The following is a 10,120-nucleotide window of genomic DNA, read 5'->3' as shown; positions in this document are numbered from 1 at the left end:
AACAAGTACATGTAATGTAGCTGAAGGAAAGATTAAATCTGGCATCTGCCAAAACATTGTGTCTAGGCATATTATTTCAGTGAAAGTTTTCATATTACAACAAGTGTGTTTTCATCCGTGTGGGTTGATGTAAATTGATACTGGAATTCCCCTGCATTCCCTGGGCTATATTCACCTGCAACCAGATCTTTTGCACTTCAGCCAAGCCTCAGTAGTATGGAAGAGCAGCTGCTGGGAGTCTCAGGTGAGGTTGAATTTGGGGGATGATGGCAGGGCTGGATTTGAATGCTGTTGAATGTGAGGGTACCACAATCACAGCACTCTTCAGCACAGTGTCTTGCTTGGCCCAGTTGTCTCCAAGATGAGAGAATCCACAGGTTCCCTTGACTTTCTTGCTGTTTTCCACCTCAAAACCTGCAGTCACACCTTCAGCCAGACAATTCCTGGTCCTTTTTATTTCTTTTTTGTTATAAAATACTCAGTGTCCACAGATTATCATGCCATCTGTGAAAGGCAGGGAATCAGGGAATCATAGCATACACTGGGGTAGAATAAGCAAACAGAGAAAAGTCAGTGACTTCATCACCTTTCTCCACACAGACTTAAGAAAATGTAAACCACAATCCTCTTGAGTCCTGTGTCCTTTGTAACACGTTGTTTTGTGTCTATTCCAAGAAATCTACTAAAAAATGGGAGTCGTGGTGTGATGAAAGCACAAGTGGAGAATGCCTTCTGGTGAGTGAGAGGAGAGGGAGCAGGGGGAACTATGAAGATGATGCAGGTGTCAGAAACAACCATAAAAAGCAGAGCAATTTGCTCAATAAGGAAGGAACCATGAAATTCATCTCCCAGAGGCCAGGGTAAGAAGAATCCCAGCACCCCAGCAGAAGTGTACAATGGTACTACTGCTGTATTTCAGTATATTGTGTATGACAATCAAGGAGCAACACTGAGAAAACTAGACATTCAGTGATACTCAGATGTCTGTCCTTCACCTGAAAACAGAAGTGTTTCTTCTGATGACACAGAAATTCTCCACTTTTGAAAACAATGCTATACCAGATCTCAAGAATATGAACTAAGGAAGACATACAAGGGGATTCTTTGGCGCCTTTCACTTCCCACAGTGACAAAGGGGAGGCCATTCCCATCAAGATTTGGAGACATGTGGAAAAGATAATGAAAACAAGCCCACGTGTCAACCGGTGTGGTCTGTTTAAGCCCAGAAGAATCAGTTTGGTCACCTATGTCCTGCTCTCCTTTGCCATGGCTCTAAAATTTGCAGTGTCACTGCTGTTTTGTTGATGCCATTGTCCCCAGACGAAGTGTCACTATATCCCTTCTCCTGGTTTCTCTAGGTATTCCCTTCTCTCCCAGTTGCTGCATCCTCTGACAAACGGCCCTCTGAAAATAAGGACTACTTCATCTCAAAGTAGCCAGCAGATTCCCATGGAAACTTCTTTACGCCTGGGTCGAGAGATGGGATGACTTTACGGAAGCAGGTGTGTGTTGGGAGATGCTAGGGGGCACCAGGGAAAGACTAGATCTAGGCTGCAGGCAGTAATCAGATTAACACAAACATTTCAGACTATTCTAGATTTGCTCAAATTTTGAGGTATCCAGGCTGCACCAGCACCTGATGCCAGGGAACACTGTAGGCCTTGGGACCTGCTGGACTTGTGCACGGGGTCAGGCTAATTCTGCAGAGGCACATATCATGTGTGCATGCACTAAAAGACACCCGTGCCTGCGCACCAGTGTTGTTACTTCAATGCCCTGCAAAAATAAATAAATAAATAAATAATTGAAAAAAATCAAGCAATGCAGTCACTCAAACAGAAGCTTGTGCACACTTCGGGTACATGTGTGTACTCAACACCCATGCACGTGTACACATATGGCTGGATAGGGTCAGGCTGAGAATATAGGAAGCCGACTGAGGAGACACTGGGGGCCTCTCTGGTAGGTCAAGGCTGCAGTGCTCTGAGCAGGATAGGGCTCCAGACGAGATGACAGCACAGTCTGCAGATGTGCAGGGACAGCCCAGTGAGTGGAGCCCAAGGAAGTCACACAGTTTCTCTGTAGTTCAGTGGGTTGAGAAAGAGAACTGAAACCCAGCAGTCCAAGCCATCTGCCTTGGTATCGGAACTCATAAGACCATTGGACCAAGTTGGGTTGGAGAAAAAGAGGATGACAAGGCAAATGTGCATGCAGGGTAGCCCCAGCCAGTATCACTTGCCTGAGCTGGATCCATCTCAGCACTTGAGCTGAGTCCTCTGCCATCACTGACTCATTCCTGTCCCAGAAGTACCAGGGCCTCTCAACGTCAGCTCTCAGAAGAAGCCTGCATGAGGGAATGGGTGAGGCATAAGCCAGGAAATGAACAAGCAGCATTAAGAGAAGCAGCTCATGTCATTTTCTGTTTTCCATTCATCACAAGCACCATAGAAAATTGTCACTTCCATGAAAGCTATGCCTGGGCCTGAGGCAGTGCTGGGTCTACATTAAAGGCAGCTTGATTCCTTCACCCTCTCATCAACATCTCTCACCTCTTTCTTCTTGGTAACCACATGAGTCTGAAGCCCTTCTCCCACATCCTTTTCTGATCATGACTGCCTTGGGCTTGGCTGGGATGGATTTTCCACTAAGAGAAAGACAGCAGCCCTCTTGCATCTGGCCAGCCTTTTAATATAATCTCTGGATAAAGTGAAGACGGTCTTTTGATTCCCTGTGTAGTTTTACAGGGTGACAAACATCGTCCTTTGGTTGAAATGCTGAGAGTCTTGGGACTTGAGAACATCAAGGAGATCTTACTAGTTCTTAAAAATAACAAATTGGAAGGTGCTAAAACTGCTAAATCAAGCACAGGAATGAGTTGACAAAGGTCTCATCCTGCCTAGACTATGAACATCTCTAGGGGTAGGGCACCACAAATCCTCTGGGTTGCCGGTTCCAGCACTTTACCACACACTCAGTGAAAAGATATATCTGGAGATGAAGATCGGGATGCAGAACTCCAGATGGGGCTGACAGTCACCTCCCTTGTCCTGCTGGGAACCTCTCTTTTGATCCAGTCACAGATACTTCTGGCTTTCTGGGATGCAAGTGCACACTGCTGGTGTGCAAATACACAAACAAACATAAAAACAAAAACTTAACAACATATTAAGTTTTTCATCCCTAAGTCCTACTTTACAGGGCTGCTCTCAATGCATCCTAGCCTCTGTCAGTATAGATATCTGGGGTTTCCCCAACACAAGTGCAACACCTTGCACTCAGCATCGTTGAACCTCATATGTTCATAAGGGTTCATCCTTCAAGCTCGTGCAGTTCTCTTAAAATGGCATCTCTTTATTCTGATATAACAACTGCACCACTGAGCTTGGTGTCATTCGCAAACTTGCTGAGGATGCATTAAATCCCAATATCTATGTTACTATTAAACAGATTCTCAGTGACATGGGCAATGGGATTGAGTGCACCAGAGTAGCTATGAGAGAAAATCTGAAGAAACGTGACCAGGAGATCAAGGGATGTGAATTTCCTCCTCTGTTCTTGTGAGACCCCACAGGGAGTACAGCGTTCAGCTGTGCAACCACCATCATCCGAAAGACACTGACCTGTTGGACTGATTCCAGAGAAAGGCCATGAATGTGATCAGACAGCTGGAGCATTCCTGCTATGAGAGATTTGTTGTTGTTGTTTATCCTGGAGAAGAGAAGGCTCTGGGGGGACTTTAGAACAGCATTCCATTATGTAAGAGTGCTCATAAGAGAGATGGGGAGGCATTCTTAATCAGTGATAGTAAGGATAGGACAAGGTGTACTGGCTTTCAAGTAAAACCAAGTAGAGTTAGGTGAGATATTAGGAAGAAGTTCTGTCCAATGAAGATGGTGAGGCACTGGAACAGGCTGCCCAGAGATGTTGTGGGTACCCCATCCTGTGAAGTGTTCAGGGCCAGGTTGGATTAGACTTCAAGGCATAAAATCTAGTGGAATGTATCCCTGCTAGTGGAGGAAATGGATCTAGAAGATGTTCCAGGTTCCTTTCAACACTAACTCTTCTATTTTTGTGTGTGTGCATGTGAACTGTCAGATTGCACAGAGCAGGGACAAGCCAAAACAATCAAGAACTGAATTCCAGAGATCAGTGTTACATGGGATAGAGTTAAATCCTAGCAGAGAATCTACACACATGGCAAGGTCAAGAAATGTGTTCATGATAGTAAGCTGAGAAGTCAGGGGAAGAGAATCACAAGTCACATCATAATGTTCAGGAAACTTTGGGTAACCAGTTGATGCTTGCTGGAGCTCCATTGTGAGGGAGGCACTTCCTACAGCCCACTGCAGTAAACCAGGCTGAAGTCACTTGCCTGCTTTGGATCCATGCAGCACTTGAGCTGCGTCATCTGCCTCAACACTGCAATCATGCACTACAAATCTTTGAGCATTTCATTGCAGCACTTCAAAGAGTCCTTCATTAGAGAATGGGCAGGGCAAAACACCTGGAAATGAATAGGAAGCAGCACAGGAAATCAAAAGAGAGCCCATATGATGAGAAGGGAAGGCATGTATTCCAGGTTAGCTTGTCAGAAAATTATTGCCTGTATCAAGGGTGTCTCTTAGCCTGAAGCAATACAGAACCAGTATAAAAGGCAGCCCAGATTCCAGCTTTTCCATCCTCTTCTCTTGTCTCCTTGTTGGGAACCAGGTAAGTGTGAAGCCCTCTGCTGTACTCTTGAAAAGTGAGATTTCGCTTCAATAGAAACGTTACCAGATAGTGATAGTAAATAGTGGTGGTGGAGACTGTAGAAAGGATAATGTCTGTGCAGAGTGTGTTTGTGACACAGCTTACATGGCTTCAGACTTACATAGTCAGTGAGAGTCTCGCTGGGCTACACTGTTCTGTGTAGGGCCCTGGCACAACGCAGGTACGTGGCACCCTATCACAGCTTTCACGTCCATCCATAGTAGCTCCATTGATTCCCTTATGAGAGGCTACCCAGGCTGTCCCTCACATATCCTTGTTCTTTACATCCTTCTATCTCTCTCCCACAGGTGTACTTCCAGCCCCAAGAGATGTCCTGCTACACCCAGTGCCAGCCATGCCGGCCCTGTGGCCCAACTCCTCTGGCCAGCAGCTGCAATGAGCCCTGTGTCAGGCAGTGCCAGAGTTCCAATGTTGCCATTGAGCCCTCTCCTGTGGTGGTGACCCTGCCCGGACCCATCCTCAGCTCCTTCCCACAGAACACCGTTGTGGGATCGTCCACCTCCGCTGCTGTTGGCAGCATCCTCAGCTCTGAGGGCGTGCCCATCACCTCGGGGGGCTTTGACTTGTCCGGCATCGGCAGCCGCTACTGTGGCAGAAGGTACCCACTCTACTAAATTCGCTGGCCATGATCCTGGAGAAATACAGTAATAAACCTTGAACGTGGTGCTGGATGAAGAAGGAATCTTTAAGCCACTGCTTTCAGAAGACCTCACCATCCTCATCTACTCTGGGATATGCTGAGTGGAAGGGGCATTCCTGGGGTTTCTGACAGCCTGCTTCATGTCTCACCTTCCATTCCTCATTTCACCTGCCTAACACTTTCTCCACTTATTCTCCAATTCCTTTTATTCCTATGATCCCTGAGATGTGAGGTTCCTCAGAACCAATCCAAAATGTAATACGAAATAATGCACATTCCCTGCATGAACTTAAACGAGGGATTGTGTGAATCCTGTACTGCAGAGCCTCTGCTCAAAGTGATCTCATTTTCCTTTTGAGACATTCATTAAAGATTTCTGCATCTTAGTTTAAGTCTTTGATATTATTTCCCATCCTGTGTGACCTTCAGATCAGCCCAGAGAGATTGGGTTTACTCCTGGTGGTTATGGGGTGAATGTTTATGGAGATCCTTCTCCATTCCCATTAGAATGAGAGTGTGTGACAGACTGCAGAGGCTGCTCTCTTCATCATTGTCCCTTGCAGATGAAGAAGATATTCCTGGCAACGGCAGAGAAAGCAGCAATTGGTTTTTGACTATAATGCTTATGCCTACAACTACCAACACAGATCCTGCAGAGAGAACACAACCTCTGCACTGCTGAAGGGAAATGTTCTGACTGCGTGTAAGGCCATGGGAACAAGCAACCCTCCAGGCTCTTAGCAACAGGGTTCCTCCTGCTCTCATATGTACTGCACTGGGGAAAGTCAAGAGAGTAAGAGATGGAGTAGAACGGTGTGTATGTCTTTACACAGCTTATGTTGACAGTTTTGCCGTCCTGCCCACCTCAAACTTAACTGTCTGGCTGACATTGGCTCCAGGCAATGTCAGCTATGGGGGTGGTGCTCATTTCTCTCGAGAACACAGGGAGGTGCGCCCTGGTCAGGATGGAGTTTGACGGCCCATACAGGCAGCGCCCCCTTCGGGTCCCGACGGCACTGTGCCCCCGCCACGCCCAAAGCGGTTCATGCCCGGCCGCTGCTCCGTCTCGTCTCCCCGTGCTACCAACGCGCAGTAATACACCGCCGCGTCCTCGAGCCGGGGCCGGGCGAGCCAGAGGGCGCTGGAGCGGCGGTCTTCCGACACCGACAGCCGCCCCGCCGGGTCCGTCACCTCCTTGGAGCCTTTAGCAGCGCTGACGAGGAATGCGGGGCCTCGGCCCGGGAGCTGACGGTACCAGTGGATGTAGTCGTAGGACTGTATGTTGTGGTGTGATCAGGTGATGTTGATGCCGGTGCCCTCGCTGGTCTCTGCCGACGGCTCCTGCAGCACCTGAGCTCTGCTCACAGCCACTACAGAGAAGAAAAGAAGCAGCAAACTCAGACAATCCATTTTTTCACACTGACACTAAATGAAGGAGGAGAGAGTGTTGCACGAGGTCGAAAAGATGCCGGACTGACAGAAAAGGAACCCGGCCCAAGCCCCACACAGCCCTTTTCCCGGCCCCGCCGGAGGCAGTCCCACGCACCCAGGAACACCGCGGCCAGTCCCGCAATCCCCGCCGCCCGGCACTGCCGCATCCCGGCTCTCCGCCGCCGGCTCCGTTCTACCACGGCCAGCTCCGCTTCTGCTCCGCCCGCGGTGCCTCCTCCCACCGCCGTAGCCAGCTCCGCCCCGGGGCTGTCTTCCGGGTGCTGTGTCTGTTCTGAATCTGCATGTCTGTAACTAAATCAAGAGCATTTTTCTTGTTCCCAGATATCACCATCTTCTAGCCTTAGTCTATGTCGTATTTTCTATGGCCACCAAATTCTGTGCCTTCCTTGCTTTGTATTGTTCAGGCTTTAGTCTTAAACTGGGGACACCCTTGAAGTGCAGCTGAACACCTGAGAAGCATAGACATCCTGAAGGGATCTGCTTGTGCTGGCTGACATTGGGCTCAACAAGAGATACAACTGAATTTTACAATGCTTTACACACTCCATAGCCTAGTGGTCAAAAAAGCTTATTCTCCCACACTAGTTAGCCTTGGTGTGTTCTCGTGTGGAATATGCTTTTCAGTTCTGGGCAACATTACATAACAAGTTTGTTAAGGTGTTTAAAGTGGCCAGAGGAGGGCAGCAGAGCTGACAGGGGGGCTGAAAGGCATATCCTGTGTGGAGAGCCTGAGGACAAACGGCTTGTCCAGTTTGGAGAAGCCAAAGCTAAGGGACAGCACCAGTGCTCTCTACAACTTCCTGAAGTGGGAACGCAGAGAGAGAGGTGCTGGTCTCTTCTCCCTGTTATCTGATGGCAGGAAATGTAGGGGAATGGCACAAAACTGCACCAGGAGATGTTCAGGCCTGATACCTGTGATACTGTAAATCATATAATCATGAAGCTCTCTAAGACTCAAATTGGAGTGTAAGACAGCAGGCATTCTTTATTTTCGGTTCTGGAAGCACGGGGGAGAAGCTCCACCTATCATGCATATGTTGCACTAAACATCTTCAACCTATATTCACATGACTTATGTTAAATATGCAAACATTTTTCCAGACAGTACGTAGATATTCCATACTTTCCCATAAAATCATTAATGTTGGGTTCTGCCTCATCGTGCACGTTCAGACTTTTTTGGTGGTGGTGATCCCACAGCCCTCTGGATGAAGTCACAGTGATTTTCCTTCCTGTGTTCACAGGATGAACCCCATTTTCAACAATGCTCAGTTGGCTCTTTGTCTTGATAGCACAAGAACTGCATTCACAGTATTTGCTGAATCGAAGTAGAACTTCCCTTATCTACTCAGTGTAATCTACTTGGTGCAAGAGCACAGATTCTTCCTGTTTTGTAAACAAACTCCAGAGTATCCATCAAGGAGCATTAGTAGTTTAAACAATATTACCACAACTGGTAATACTAGGGAAAATTAGTTGAATGTGTAGGTGGTCAAACAGTGGAACACGCTTCCTAGTGAGTGACACCCCATGCCTGTCAATGTTGACAGATGTTTGGACAGGGCTTTCATCCAAATGCTTTTCCTTGCGGTCAGCGCTAATGAACCTGATGACATTTGAAGTGCCCTTCCACTTCCTCTCTTCTCCTCTCATCTAACTGGATTAGCAGATGGACAGAGATTAACAGAATCTATTGGTTACCAGAAGTGGTGATGATGTCCTATACCCATTTACACAACGGTGATATAAATAGCACTTGAACTTTGCAGAAATGGAGACACTTTCTCTTATTTACTTCCAACACTGAGTATGCTTCTACCTCTACTGTTTGTTTGCTTCTTTCTTTACCCCTTTTTTTCTCCTTAAATAAGAAGAAGATTCACTCAAACATTGAGTTAACTCCACAATGCTATGATATCAACTCCTGAACCCTGCGGTAATCTACAGACCATAACAGAGATCAGCTTTGTGAAGAGAATCTGTTCATTCCTTTTATTTCCTTCTGGTCTCATTCCTGGGTGTAGCTGGTCTCTCCTGTGATCAGTTTATAGGTACTTTTAAGGTCAGTCACTTTGATGTCAGTTTCTAAACATCACCCATTGATGTTGGTCTGACCAGGGCTATGCTTCTGAGATCACTTTGAATCTCCAGTGCAATTTTGTATATGTATTGGTATATATACTGTTATTGATAAGTTTGTTAAACACAACTGTATCAGCATAAACATGTTGTTAGATTAGCTCAGAGTGCCTTTATACTACTTGTACGTGTTGCTACGATTAATTCCTTAATGAATATAGCCTCTGTGTTTAACTGTATTATGAAAGGCTAAAGATTTACTACTAAGATTTCTACTTACTCCTGGGCTGGGAACCCCCTGCTTTTGCACTGTGATACGATGGTCAGCCATACCTGTGACCTCACCAGACAGCTGTCTGGGAACAACCATTCCACAGTCACCCAGCAGAAGGGGTCATTCCTTGGCTGTGCTGTCTTTGATTTGGACCTGCACCCAAGGAGACAAAGTTGAGGGTGATGGCACACACTCTGGAACTTCTCACACTTCCCAGTAGCCTTCTCAGAAAGACAGCCTCCTCCTGATGCTGCTGGGGGATATCAGAAGGCTTTGGGCTATGTGCCATGAATTGGGTTTCCCTTGCAATCCAGGAGCACTTCCTGGGCAGTCACACTCAAATATCAGTGAAAGCCATGAAGGTGCTGTTGGCTGATGACCAAATAACTCTTCACCAGTTTGACATGAAATCAATCCTTCCTCCCATGGCCCATCAACCCCAGGACCCATGCTCCTCTGGTTTAATGTTGCAACTGCCCAAGTGTTCATCCCTGGCATGAATTCACACCAGGCCCATGAGTTGCAGAAGTATACTTGTGATTGGTTTAGTATGGAGGAGACGTGTCCTGTCTTATACGGAACAGAGAATGCAATGGAAGCATGCCTAATCAGCAGTGGGTTCACACATGGTAGGCAGGATTTCTCAGCCTTTCTCCCTGTGCATTAAGCTGACCCCACACTTTTGAACTTCTTAGTCTTGGAGAGAGCTGCTCCGTCCTAACCTGGAGAGGTCGGGATGTGGGATAGGGGGAGAAGGTTAACCCCCATGGGACTGCATTCATTTATTCCCAGTACTATGATGGGGAACTAAGCTCAGGATACAAACTGATGTGAGGCAGTCCTTGTTGAAGCCTAAGACATTCAGTATTGGAGGGTGAACACTGCAGGCATAGAGAAAGAGGACT

At 47.0% G+C, this 10,120-nt stretch overlaps 2 pseudogenes; one reads left to right on the top strand and one right to left on the bottom strand.

The window, feature by feature from the left end:
* Positions 1 to 4,486: 4,486 nt before the first annotated feature.
* On the top strand, positions 4,487 to 5,384 carry LOC140262526 (feather beta keratin-like; annotated as a pseudogene).
* A 986-nt stretch (positions 5,385 to 6,370) lies between these two features.
* LOC140262525 (T cell receptor alpha variable 4-like) lies at positions 6,371 to 7,008 on the bottom strand (annotated as a pseudogene).
* Positions 7,009 to 10,120: the final 3,112 nt, after the last annotated feature.

Source organism: Excalfactoria chinensis, chromosome 24 (assembly GCF_039878825.1).
Source record: "Excalfactoria chinensis isolate bCotChi1 chromosome 24, bCotChi1.hap2, whole genome shotgun sequence".
Taxonomy (NCBI): domain Eukaryota; kingdom Metazoa; phylum Chordata; class Aves; order Galliformes; family Phasianidae; genus Excalfactoria; species Excalfactoria chinensis.
Note: the sequence above shows the minus strand (reverse complement) of the source record. Positions and strands in the feature narration are given on the sequence as shown.